This window comes from Humulus lupulus, chromosome 8 (assembly GCF_963169125.1).
Source record: "Humulus lupulus chromosome 8, drHumLupu1.1, whole genome shotgun sequence".
Classification (NCBI taxonomy): domain Eukaryota; kingdom Viridiplantae; phylum Streptophyta; class Magnoliopsida; order Rosales; family Cannabaceae; genus Humulus; species Humulus lupulus.
This window is the reverse complement of record NC_084800.1, coordinates 115,443,986-115,455,482: the sequence shown is the minus strand read 5'-3', so window position 1 is coordinate 115,455,482 and position 11,497 is coordinate 115,443,986. Positions and strand designations below refer to the sequence as shown.

The following is an 11,497-nucleotide window of genomic DNA, read 5'->3' as shown; positions in this document are numbered from 1 at the left end:
CTTAGCTCGCACATCTGGTTATATCCAAATACTTTTATTTTTAATAATTTGGTTATGTCCAAACTATCTTAGCTCGCACATCTGGTTATATCTAAACACTTTTATGCTTTTTGTATATGCTATTTTATTTTTTCAAGCTGACAGTATATATACCACTAATGCCCCCTTAATATCCTATGAATGTGACCATAGGTTATTAAATCAAGAGAGCTTGCAAAAAATACAGCATATGGAAACGAAAATGACATTTAAAACTTAGCAAAGATAAACAAGCATGGTTACAGGTGTAATTGTTCCTACACTATTGATAGTAAGGTCGCAGATGTTCGCCATTCCACGCTCGTGGTACCAAATCCCCATTCAATCTTGCCAATTTGTAGATGCCAAGTCAGATATCTGATTCGATCTGATAAGGTTCTTCCCAATTAGGCATGAGCACGCCAGAAATTGGGTCCCATGTAGCCAAGAACACACGCCTCAGCACCAAATTTCCCACACCGAATTTTCTATGTCGAACCCTCTTATTGAAATACTGGGTAGCTCGCTGCTGGTATGCAAAAAATTTTAGTTGAGCCTTGTCCCTTCTTTCTTCAATCAGGATCAGACTTACTTCAAGCTAGGCTTGGTTCGAGGCTTGGTCATAAGCGTGGGTTTGAATGATGGGTATTTCGACCTCGATTGGCAGCATAGCCTCGCATCCATATGCCAGCGAAAAGGGGGTATGTCCTATTGAAGTACGGGCCGTGGTTCGATATGCCCACAAAACTTGGGGCAACTCTTCGGGTCATTTCCGCTTAGCTTCTTCCAGCTTTTTCTTCATAGAACTCTTCAGGGTTTTATTTATAGCCTCGACTTGGCCATTCACTTGGGGATGGGCCACGGAGGAGAAGTTTTTTATTATCCCATTTTTCTCGCAAAAGCTGGTAAACAAGTCGCTGTCAAATTGGGTATCGTTATCAGACACTATCTTCCTTGGCATTCCATATTGGCAAATGATGTTCTTTACCACGAAGTCCAAGACTTTATTCGAGGTAATTGTCGCCAGAGGTTCGGCCTCGGTCCACTTCGTAAAGTAATCTACTGCGACTACGGCGTACTTGACTTTGCCTTTGCCAGTTGGCAATGAACCTATGAGGTCGATTCCCCAGACAGCAAATGGCCATGGGGAGGTCATCATAGTTAGCTCGAAAGGTGGAGCTCGAGGGATTGTGGCCAACCGTTGACAGTTATCGCATTTCTTGACATAATCAAATGAATCTACGTTTCTTGAATAGGTTGTGCCCCCCCAGTATGGTCTCCACAAAATCCTTATGAATCTCTTCTATGATCTTCTTAGCCTCAGGTGGAATCATGATTAGTGCTCAAAAATATCATTTTATTAGTTTTAAAGTTTAAAATTAATTATGTTTTAATTAATATTTTTATGGATTTATTGTTATATATTTTATATTTGAAAATATTTATTTTAATTAAATTTTTGTTTAATTTTCATGAAATAAAATGTATTTTGACACAAAGAAAAAGAAAGAAGAAAGAAAGAATTAAAATTGAAGAAAATGGAATTTTTGAAGATGGAATGGCCCAAATAAGCTAGGCCCAAACTTTCAGCAGCCGAGCCAGAGCTGTGCCTGCCACGATCTGACACTGCTGTCCCCACACCACCTGACGCCTTCTGACGCGTAGCCTGCCGAGCAATTAGCTTCCGCCACGTCCCCTTGCTATCTCCCACTTCTCCAGCAGCATTTTTCCTTAGCCAATCCGAGGCTGACACGTGTCCCACTTGTCCCTTTTTCCATTAGATTTTGAAGCGACTTTCTCCACTTCCTAATGCACGTAAATACACATTTTGGGTCCAATTTCACTATAAATAGAGGACCAAATGTAGGGAAAAAAAATCAGATGGTGGAATTAAGTGTGGAGAGTATAGTGAGAGAGAAAAGCATTTTTGTTCTTATTTTTCTTTCATTTCTTTTACATTACTTTGAGTGAAAACAATGCCTATTTTAGGCTAAATTCTCTTGTGGAAAGTCTAGAGTGAAGTTCATGTTTCACATTATATTTTTAATATATTGATTCTTTATTTTGTTCTTCATTTCTATATATTTGTTACAATTAAATTTATTTTCTTCTAATTTTTATTCTAAATTTATTATTATATTTTACATAAGTCTAGTCATGCTCTTCTTATGTAATTTAGGCTTTTAATTTAATTTAGGATATTTGTTATATTATATGCTTTTTACTGCATTCTGCCATTGGTATTTTGTCGCTCTAAGGTGTATAATATGATAGGTTTTTAAAATTAGAAGTTAGTATAATTTAATTAAAGAACATATTTTAAGGTGAGCTTTATTATATATATATATATATTTCAACTATAGTTAATGGTGTAGAATTATAGTTGAGTATAATGAATCAATTTTATTAAAATATATATATGTTTGCATGAATGAAACTTATGCCTTCCATATTTTCCTTCTGATTCTAATTCCTCGATTTTGTTTATTTAATGTTTATATTCTTTTTCAAAGTTACATCATTTCAAAGTTTATTAATTCTGTTGTACTAATCTTTCTTTTTACTTGTATTTTACCTCTTTGTGGATACGACATAGCCCGATTACTACTGCGACCGCTTAGGAATTATTGGGCGATATCAATTTTTGGCGCCGTTGCCCGGGAGGTAATTCTACAATTAAAAATTTGCATAGTAAATTAATTTTTTTTTCTATTTAAAAAAAAAGTAGTATAATTTTTAATTTCTCTTTTATTTTATTTTTCCTTAGTAATTTTTATTTTTATTTATTCATTTTTTTATTTTATTTTTAGGTTTAGAATTTTATTTTCTAGATTTAGTTTTTTTTTTCCGAAAAAAGCATAAAATTAAAAAAAAAACAAAAAAAAAGTATTGAGAACATTTGTGTAATTGTGGAAATTAGTAAAAACCAAACTTGTTCTGTCTTAGAAAAAATTATTCTTAAATAAGGTATGTGTTAGCGTTACCCTCCAATCTTTTCTAAGAACCTCGGGGGGTTCTAGAAAAGCTCTTGGGCCTAAAGTGGCACCTTGGCAGCCTTTCCAATTGGCCTGGGAACATTTTGGTGTATACTTATTACATTATTACACACTTGCGCTTATAATACTTACAAAATAAAAAAATATTTATGCCACAAAACAGAGACGCACTAGGGAGATTTGTGAGACAACAAGTAGAAACTTTAGAAAACTCTTCTAGTTCGTCGTTTTCTTCCATTCGTTCAAACACTCCCGATTCACCGAGACTTCGTGAACCACCCATGATGGCTCATCAAGATGAAGTCCAACTAAGAACGCTACAGGATTATTTACATCCTACGCATACAGCCACACCTTCATGCATAATGTATCCCAAAAATATGGCAAATTTCGATTTCAAACCCGGCATGATTAATCTCTTACCAACCTTCCATGGGTTGGAAAATGAGAGTCCGTACGTGCATATACGAGAATTCGAAGAGGTGGTGGCTACATTCAACAACAGATCTGATGTCACCAACATTGTAAGATTGAATTTTTTTTCCTTTCTCTCTCAAAGACAAAGCAAAAAGCTGGTTGTATTCCTTAAGGCCTAGATCTATCGGAACATGGGACGAAATGACAAAAGCATTTTTTGCCAGATATTTCTCGCCCCATAAGACGAGCAGCCTTAAGAGGCAAATCTCTACCTTCATCCAGAAAGACCATGAAACTTTCCATCAGGTCTGGGAGAGGTTTACAGATTTGATAAATCAATCCCCACATCATGGATACGAAAGCTGGCGTCTGATCAGCTATTTCTATGACGGTCTCACAACCGGACAAAGATAATTCATACAAATGATGTGCAATGGTGAATTCCTTCAAAAAGATCCCAATGAAGCTTTTGAGTACCTCGACGATCTCGCTGAAAAATCCTACACATGGAATGGACCGAGTTCTATGGACAAGCCACGATCAACTGGAATCTACCAATTGAAGGAAGATGACAACGTCAAAAGCCAAATTGAATCATCGAGACAACAATTCGAGGCTTTCAAGTCTCAAGAAGGTAGAGGAATCCACATGGCTGCAAAGGTAGAGACACGAGATCCATGCTTCATCTGTGGAGGGGTGGAACATCAACCGCAAGAGTGCCCAACTCTTGGTGAGTTAAGAGGAGGAAATGAGGAACAATGCAATGCTTTAGGGGATTACAAAAAGCCTTATAACCCTTTCTCAAACACTTACAATCCTAGTTGGCGCAACCATCCAAATTTCAGCAGGGAGGATTCAAACCAAGCATCTGGGAGCCAATGGAGGTCTAAGCAGCAACAACCGCCAAAAGCATACATTGCTCCTCAAAATAACATGCCGTCAAGTAATTCTCTTGAGAATACTTTGCAGATGCTTGCGCAAAATCAAATAACCTCAACTCAAGAGCTCAAATCTTGTTTTACACAAATGATAGAGGAAATGAAAGACATGAAAATCCAAATGACAAAGCTAAACACTACTTTGGCGATTCAAGAGCATGGTAGACTTCCCGCTCAACCTCTAATCCATCAAAAAGGGCACCACATGACACAAACCTCCCCCTCAGTAGATACAAATTTCAAAGAGGTTAATGCCATCTCTACTCGAAGTGGTCAAAGTACGGTTTCACCGTTAACTAAGACAACGAGTACGTCAATGCCCACTCCAGATGATGATGTGCCAATAAGCATTCCAGTAAAGGCACCCTTTCCTCAAGATTTGAAATCCACTGGAAAGGTACTGGAAAATCATGGTGAGATCCTAGACCTTTTAACACAAGTGAAGATCAACTTGCCATTGTTGCATGTGATCAAACAAGTGCCGACTTATGCCAAGGTTATCAAGGATTTGTGCACCTTTTAAAGAAAGCACCATGTCAAGAAAACTGCATTCTTGGCGGAACAAGCTAGCGTGGTAATTGACTGCAAGACACCGCCTAAGTATAAAGATCTTGGTTGTCCCACCATCTCATGTCAAATTGGGGAGCAGGAATTTGGTCAAGCCCTTCTAGACTTAGGAGTAAGTGTAAATCTCATGCCATATTCAATATAATTGCAATTAGGTCTAGGAGAACTCAAGCCCACATCTGTGGTGCTACAATTGGCTGATTGATCAGTGAAGAAACCTCAGGGAATAGTAGAAGACATTCTGATTCAAATTGAAAAATTCTATTACCCTATTGATTTTCTCATCTTGGACACTCAGTCCGAAGTAAGTATAGAGTCCAAAATTCCCATAATTCTCGGTAAACCTTTCCTCACAATAGCTAATGCACTCATTAATTGTAGGAATGGTCTCATGAAAATCTCTTTCGGGAAAATCACTCTAGAAGTGAATGTTTTTTACATCGGCAAAAAACCACCTAACAACGATGAGTGTTTCCAATCCTATCTGATCGATACACTTATTTCGGAAGAGGTTGAATCGAAATACACATCTAATCATTTTAATCACCTCTTCCAAATTTCAGAAAGTTCCGAGCTTGATGAGTCTGCAATCAACCCTGAAATCATCAAATACTCACAGGCTAGAAGAACCATGTTTTGGAATCCAATCTTTGAGGAACTCCCTCAAGATCGAGAAACACCAAAACCATCTATTGAACAAGCTCCTCAACCAAAGTTGGCACAACTTCCTGAGGGTCTTAAGCATGTTTTCCTGGGAGCTGACAACACTTTTCCTGTCATAATATCCTCCAAGATCAATGCCACACAAGAGCACTAACTCATCAATGTGTTGCAAGAACAAAGAGATGCATTAGGATGGACGATAACTGACATCAAAGGTATTAGTCCTTTAATTTTCTCCCATCACATTGAATTGAAAGACGGGGCTATACCATGTCGTGACCCTCAAAGAAGATTGAACCCAACGATGAAGGAAGTAGTTAAGACTGAAGTCTTGAAACTTCTTGATTCTAGCATAATCTATCCTGTTGCTGACAGTAAATGGGTCAGCCCAACTCAGGTTGTTCCCAAGAAATTTGGGGTAACAGTGGTACACAATGAAAAAGGGGAACTTTTTCCTACCAAGGTCACAACTAGGTGGCACATGTGCATTGATTATAGAAAATTAAATGCAGCCACCCGCAAAGACCATTTTCCACTTCCATTCATCGATCAAATATTGGAACGTGAGGCAGGTCATCCTTTTTATAGTTTTCTCGATGGTTATTCAGGGTATTACGAAATCAAGATTTCCTTAGAAGATCAGGATAAGACCACATTCACTTGTCCTTTTGGTACTTTTGCCTTTCGGCGCATGCCATTTGGTCTGTGCAATGATCCAATCACTTTCCAGCGATGCATGATGAGCATATTTAGTGATATGATCGAGAAATGTATGGAAGTATTCATGGATGATTTGACAGTCTTAGGAGATTCCTTTGAGTCAAGCCTTCTCAATTTAGAGTATGTGCTTAAACGTTGCAAAGAAAAAGGCTTGGTACTCAACTGGGAAAAGTGTCATTTCATGGTGCCTTCAGGCATAGTCTTGGGGCATGTCATGTCGGAACGAGGAATTGAGGTCGATCAATCAAAGATTGAACTCATATCAAAGCTGCCCACCCCCAAGACTGTTAAAGATATTCGTTCTTTTCTTGGGCATGCAGGATTGTATAGGAGGTTCATACAAAAATTTTCAAAAATTGCTCGCCCTTTGTCAAACCTCCTAGCAAAAGAAGTTGTGTTCAGTTGGACACCTGAGTGTGAGGAATCTTTCCGAACGCTCGTTGCAAAACTCACTTCCGCCCCTATCATTCAGCCATCGGATTGGAACTTACCGTTCAAAGTCATGTGTTATGCTAGCAATTATGCTATTGGGGTCGTCTTAGGTCGAAGAAGGGAAGGGAAGCCCTTCGTTATTTATTACGCAAGTAGAGCTCTTAACAGTGCTCAAATGAACTATTCTACCAATGAAAAAGAGTTACTTGCTGTAGTATTCGCACTTGACAAGTTTCGTTCCTACCTGATTGGTTCACCTATCACAGTCTTTACGGACCATTCCACCTTAAAATACCTCATTTCCAAAAAGGATGCTAAGGCACATTTAATTAGGTGGATCCTTCTGTTACAAGAATTTGATCTGGCTATAAAAGACAAGAAAGGAGTTGAAAACCTGGTAGCGGACCACTTATCTCGTCTTGAATTTTCTGATTCCGCTGATGGCCCAACCATTCGAGATGACTTCCCTGATGAACATCTCTTCGCAGTCACTAAGTTGCCATGGTACGCTCATATCGTTAATTACTTAGTGATTGGCGAACTTCCAACTGCATAGAGTGCACAAGATAAACGTAAATTTTTGGTCGAGGTTCGTAACTTCTATTGGGACGACCCGTATCTTTTCAAGTATTGTCCCGACCAAATTATGAGACGTTGCATTCCAGATGATGAAATTTTTAGTGTCCTGAACTTTTGTCATAATGAAGCTTGTGGTGGTCATTTTTCTATGAAAAAGACTGTTGCAAAAATCTTACAGTGTGGTCTTTATTGGCCCACTTTGTTCAAAGACTCTAACAATTTCTGTCAATCATGTGAAAGGTGTCAGAAATTAGGTGCCCTGTCCCGGCGACATATGATGCCACTAAACCCAATTCTTGTAATAGAAATATTCGATTTTTGGGGGATAGACTTTATGGGACCATTTCCACCTTCTTCTAGCTACCTTTACATTCTCCTCACCATAGACTATGTCTCAAAATGGGTGGAAGTTGTGCCTTTTCGAAATAATGATAACAAAACTGTTGTGAAATTCTTAAAGGAAAATGTGTTATCTAGGTTTGGCACACCACGCGCTATCATAAGTTATCAAGGCACCCATTTTTGCAACTATTATTTCAAGATCTTAATGCAAAAATATGGTGTAATTCATAAGGTTGCATTGCCTTATCACCCACAAACAAATGGACAAGTTGAGTTAGCCAATCGAGAAATTAAGCAAATATTAGAAAAGACGGTTAATCCTCACCGTAAAGATTGGTCCTCACGACTTCTCGATGCTCTTTGGGCGTACCGCACTGCTTACAAAACTCAGCTCGGTATGTCTCCTTATAGGCTAGTCTATGGTAAAGCCTCCCACCTTCTTGTTAGGGTAGAACACAAAGCTTATTGGGCAGTTAAAAGCCTCAATTTTGATCTCAAGGCGGCAGGACTCAATCATAAGCTTCAGTTGTCAGAAATTGAAGAGTTAAGAAACGATGCTTATGAAAACTCTAGGATCTACAAGACCAAAATGAAAGCGACCCATGACAAGCAGATCCTCATAATAGAATTTGAGCCAAACCAACGAGTGCATTTTTATGACTCTCGTCTGGATATCCACCCTGGCAAGTTGAGATCAAGGTGGACTGGCCCATATGTTGTGAAAATCATCTTTCCCAACGGTGCTATTGAGGTCATAGACCCAACTAATTGGAGAGAATTCAAAGTAAATGGCCAACGACTGAAACACTACATAGAGAGGTGGCCCAGCCTGAAGAAGTCACTCTCGTGGAACTGGTTTACCAAGTCTGAGTAGTGTTCCAAATTGTTTGTACATAGGTTTTTTTATGTTAATTTCCCTTTTGTCATTTTATTTTATGTGTTATCATTTTGTGTTTTCAGTTTTTCATGTTTTAGAGAATCAATAATCGATCTATCACTCGACGCTTGCTATCCAGGTGTTCTCTTTCCCTGCTCTTTTACATTTATTATCTTTTGAGACATTGAGGACACTGTCAGATTTTGGTTGGGGGTGGTGAGCATATTCATGCACGTTCATGTTGATTTTTGTCATATTAATATTTTCACGGTCAATTTTTTTAAAAATTACTTATTTATTTTTGCAAAATGTTACTTTTGAGTCAATTTTTGTTATTTGTATTACTAAGAGTTTCTCTAGACTTACCTAATGCACATGCCTAATGTTGTGGTAAGATGGTTGTTAGTACATATTTGCTAGAAAATTTCCAGGTTTAAGTAATTCATGCTTTTGTGTGAGAAGTAAGACTTGAGAAAACAAATTTTAAATTTTTATTGATTCTTAGAAATGGTTATAATTATTTGGACAAGGTATTGTGGTATGAATGGATGATGTTTTAGGGATAATATTTTCTATAGACAAATATTATTAGAGAGCCTTTTATTATGTTGTTCATGAAAAAGAAAATAAAAAAAAAGAAGAAAATAGAAAAGAAAAAAGAAGAAAAAAAAATAGAAAAAAAAGGAGAAAGACACAAGAGCAATATTTCTATCATTTTCAATTATGTTGTCTATTGTGTCCAAGAAAAAAAAAGTTTGTTTATTAATTTCATGTTTTATTTTATGGTTCTTAGAATAAATGTAAAGATTGTCTATTTAACTTAAAATCCCGAAAAACTGGTTTTGTGGTACTCTTTATGGTGGTTGTCCAAATGGTTTATTTCCTATCTTCATTTCAATAATTATTTAAGAGTTTGTCCTAAATATATACCCATTTGATGAGTGCTTACTTCTTTATTTCCAACTCCATGAGCGAAACCCTTAACTTTAAATATTTTCAACAACATGAGAGGTGAATGGAGTTAAGACTTTTACTTTGCATAATTTCGAAGGCTTTATGTGCTATGGTTTGCGGTATGAAGGTTCAAGTTTGGTGCACACACTCACAACTCTAGATTTATTCAAAGTAATTTTGACAACTCTTGTTGACTTGTACTGACATTTTGGGTTAATACTTAAGTTCTTTTATAATTTTTGACCGGAAATATATCATGTTGACATTTATTATTTCGATTGAATTGCTAGAGACTAGCAATAAGCTGGTTGGGGGTTGTGATTAGTGCTCAAAAATATCATTTTATTAGTTTTAAAGTTTAAAATTAATTAAGTTTTAATTAATATTTTTATGGATTTATTGTTATATATTTTATATTTGAAAATATTAATTTTAATTTAATTTGTGTTTAATTTTCAGAAAATAAAATGCATTTTGACAGAAAGAAAAAGAAAGAAGAAAGATAGAATTAAAATTGAAGAAATAATGAAGAAAATGACATTTTTGAAGATGGAATGGCCCAAATAAGCCAGGCCCAAACTTTCAGCAGCCCAGGCAAGCCCAGCCGAACCAAGCCAAGCCGGAGCTGCGCCTACCACGATATGACATTGTTGCCAGCCGCCTGACACGCATCCCACGCTGCCAACAGTTGTCCCCACGCCGCCAACAGCTGTCCCCACGCCGCCTGACGCCATCTGACGTGCAACCTGCCGAGCAATCAGCTTCCACCACTTCACCTTGCTGTCTCCCACTCCACCAGAAACATTTTTCCTTAGCCAATCCGAGGCCGACACGTGTCCTACTTGTCCCTTTTTCCATCAGATTTTGAAGCCACTTTCTCCACTTCCTAATGCATGTAAATACACATTTTGTGTCCAATTTTCACTATAAATAGAGGACCAAATGTAGGGAAAAAAATAATCAGATAGTGGAATTAAGTGTGGAGAGTATAGTGAGAGAGAAAAGCATTTTTGTTCTTATTTTTCTTTCATTTCTTTTACATTACTTTGAGTGAAAACAATGCCTATTTTAGGCTAAATTCTCTTGTGGAAAGGCTAGAGTGAAGTTCATGTTTCACATTATATTTTTAATATATTGATTCTTTATTTTGTTCTTCATTTCTATATATTTGTTACAATTAAATTTATTTTCTTCTAATTTTTATTCTAAATTTATTAGTATATTTTACATAAGTCTAGTCATGCTCTTCTTATGTAATTTAGACTTTTAATTTAATTTAGGATATTTGTTATATTATATGCTTTTTACTGCATTCTGCCATTGGTATTTTGTCGCTCTAAGGTATATAATATGATAGGTTTATAAAATTAGAAGTTAGTATCATTTAATTAAATAACATATTTTAAGGTGAGCTTTATTATATATATTTTCCAACTATAGTTAATGGTGTAGAATTATAGTTGAGTATAATGAATCAATTTTACTAAAATATATATATTTTTGCATGAATGAAACTTATGCCTTCCATATTTTCCTTCTGATTCTAATTCCTCAAATTTGTTTATTTAATGTTTATATTCTTTTTCAAAGTTACATCATTTCAAAGTTTATTATTTATGATTTACTAATCTTTCTTTTTACTTGTATTTTACCTCTTTGTGGATACGACATAGCCCGATTACTACTGCGACCGCTTAGGAGTTATTGGGCAATATCAAGTCACACATCGGAGTAACGACATAGAGTATCCTCTTCTATATAGCCTTCCATCCACAATTGTGTATCTGGGAATCTGATACATTAGTTTTCAAGCCTTGGTCCATTCTGCTGGGAGAATGTCGGTTTCAAGGTACTCAATTATCCGAGTCATCCAGGTTGGTTCGGAGTTAATCATGCAGACATCTTCCTGTTCAGGCTCGCATATACTAGATGTCGATAGACGTTGGCACGACGTTCAGCTCGTCGATCTCAGTGGATGTGGGGAGCCTAGCTAG

General features: G+C 36.8%; 1 non-coding gene across 1 annotated transcript; it reads right to left on the bottom strand.

Annotated features, from left to right (window-relative positions):
- Positions 1-3,680: 3,680 nt before the first annotated feature.
- On the bottom strand, positions 3,681-3,787 carry LOC133798895 (small nucleolar RNA R71). The gene has a single exon (XR_009876111.1). It is a non-coding gene; the product is annotated as a small nucleolar RNA R71 (small nucleolar RNA).
- Between the last annotated feature and the right edge of the window lie 7,710 nt (positions 3,788-11,497).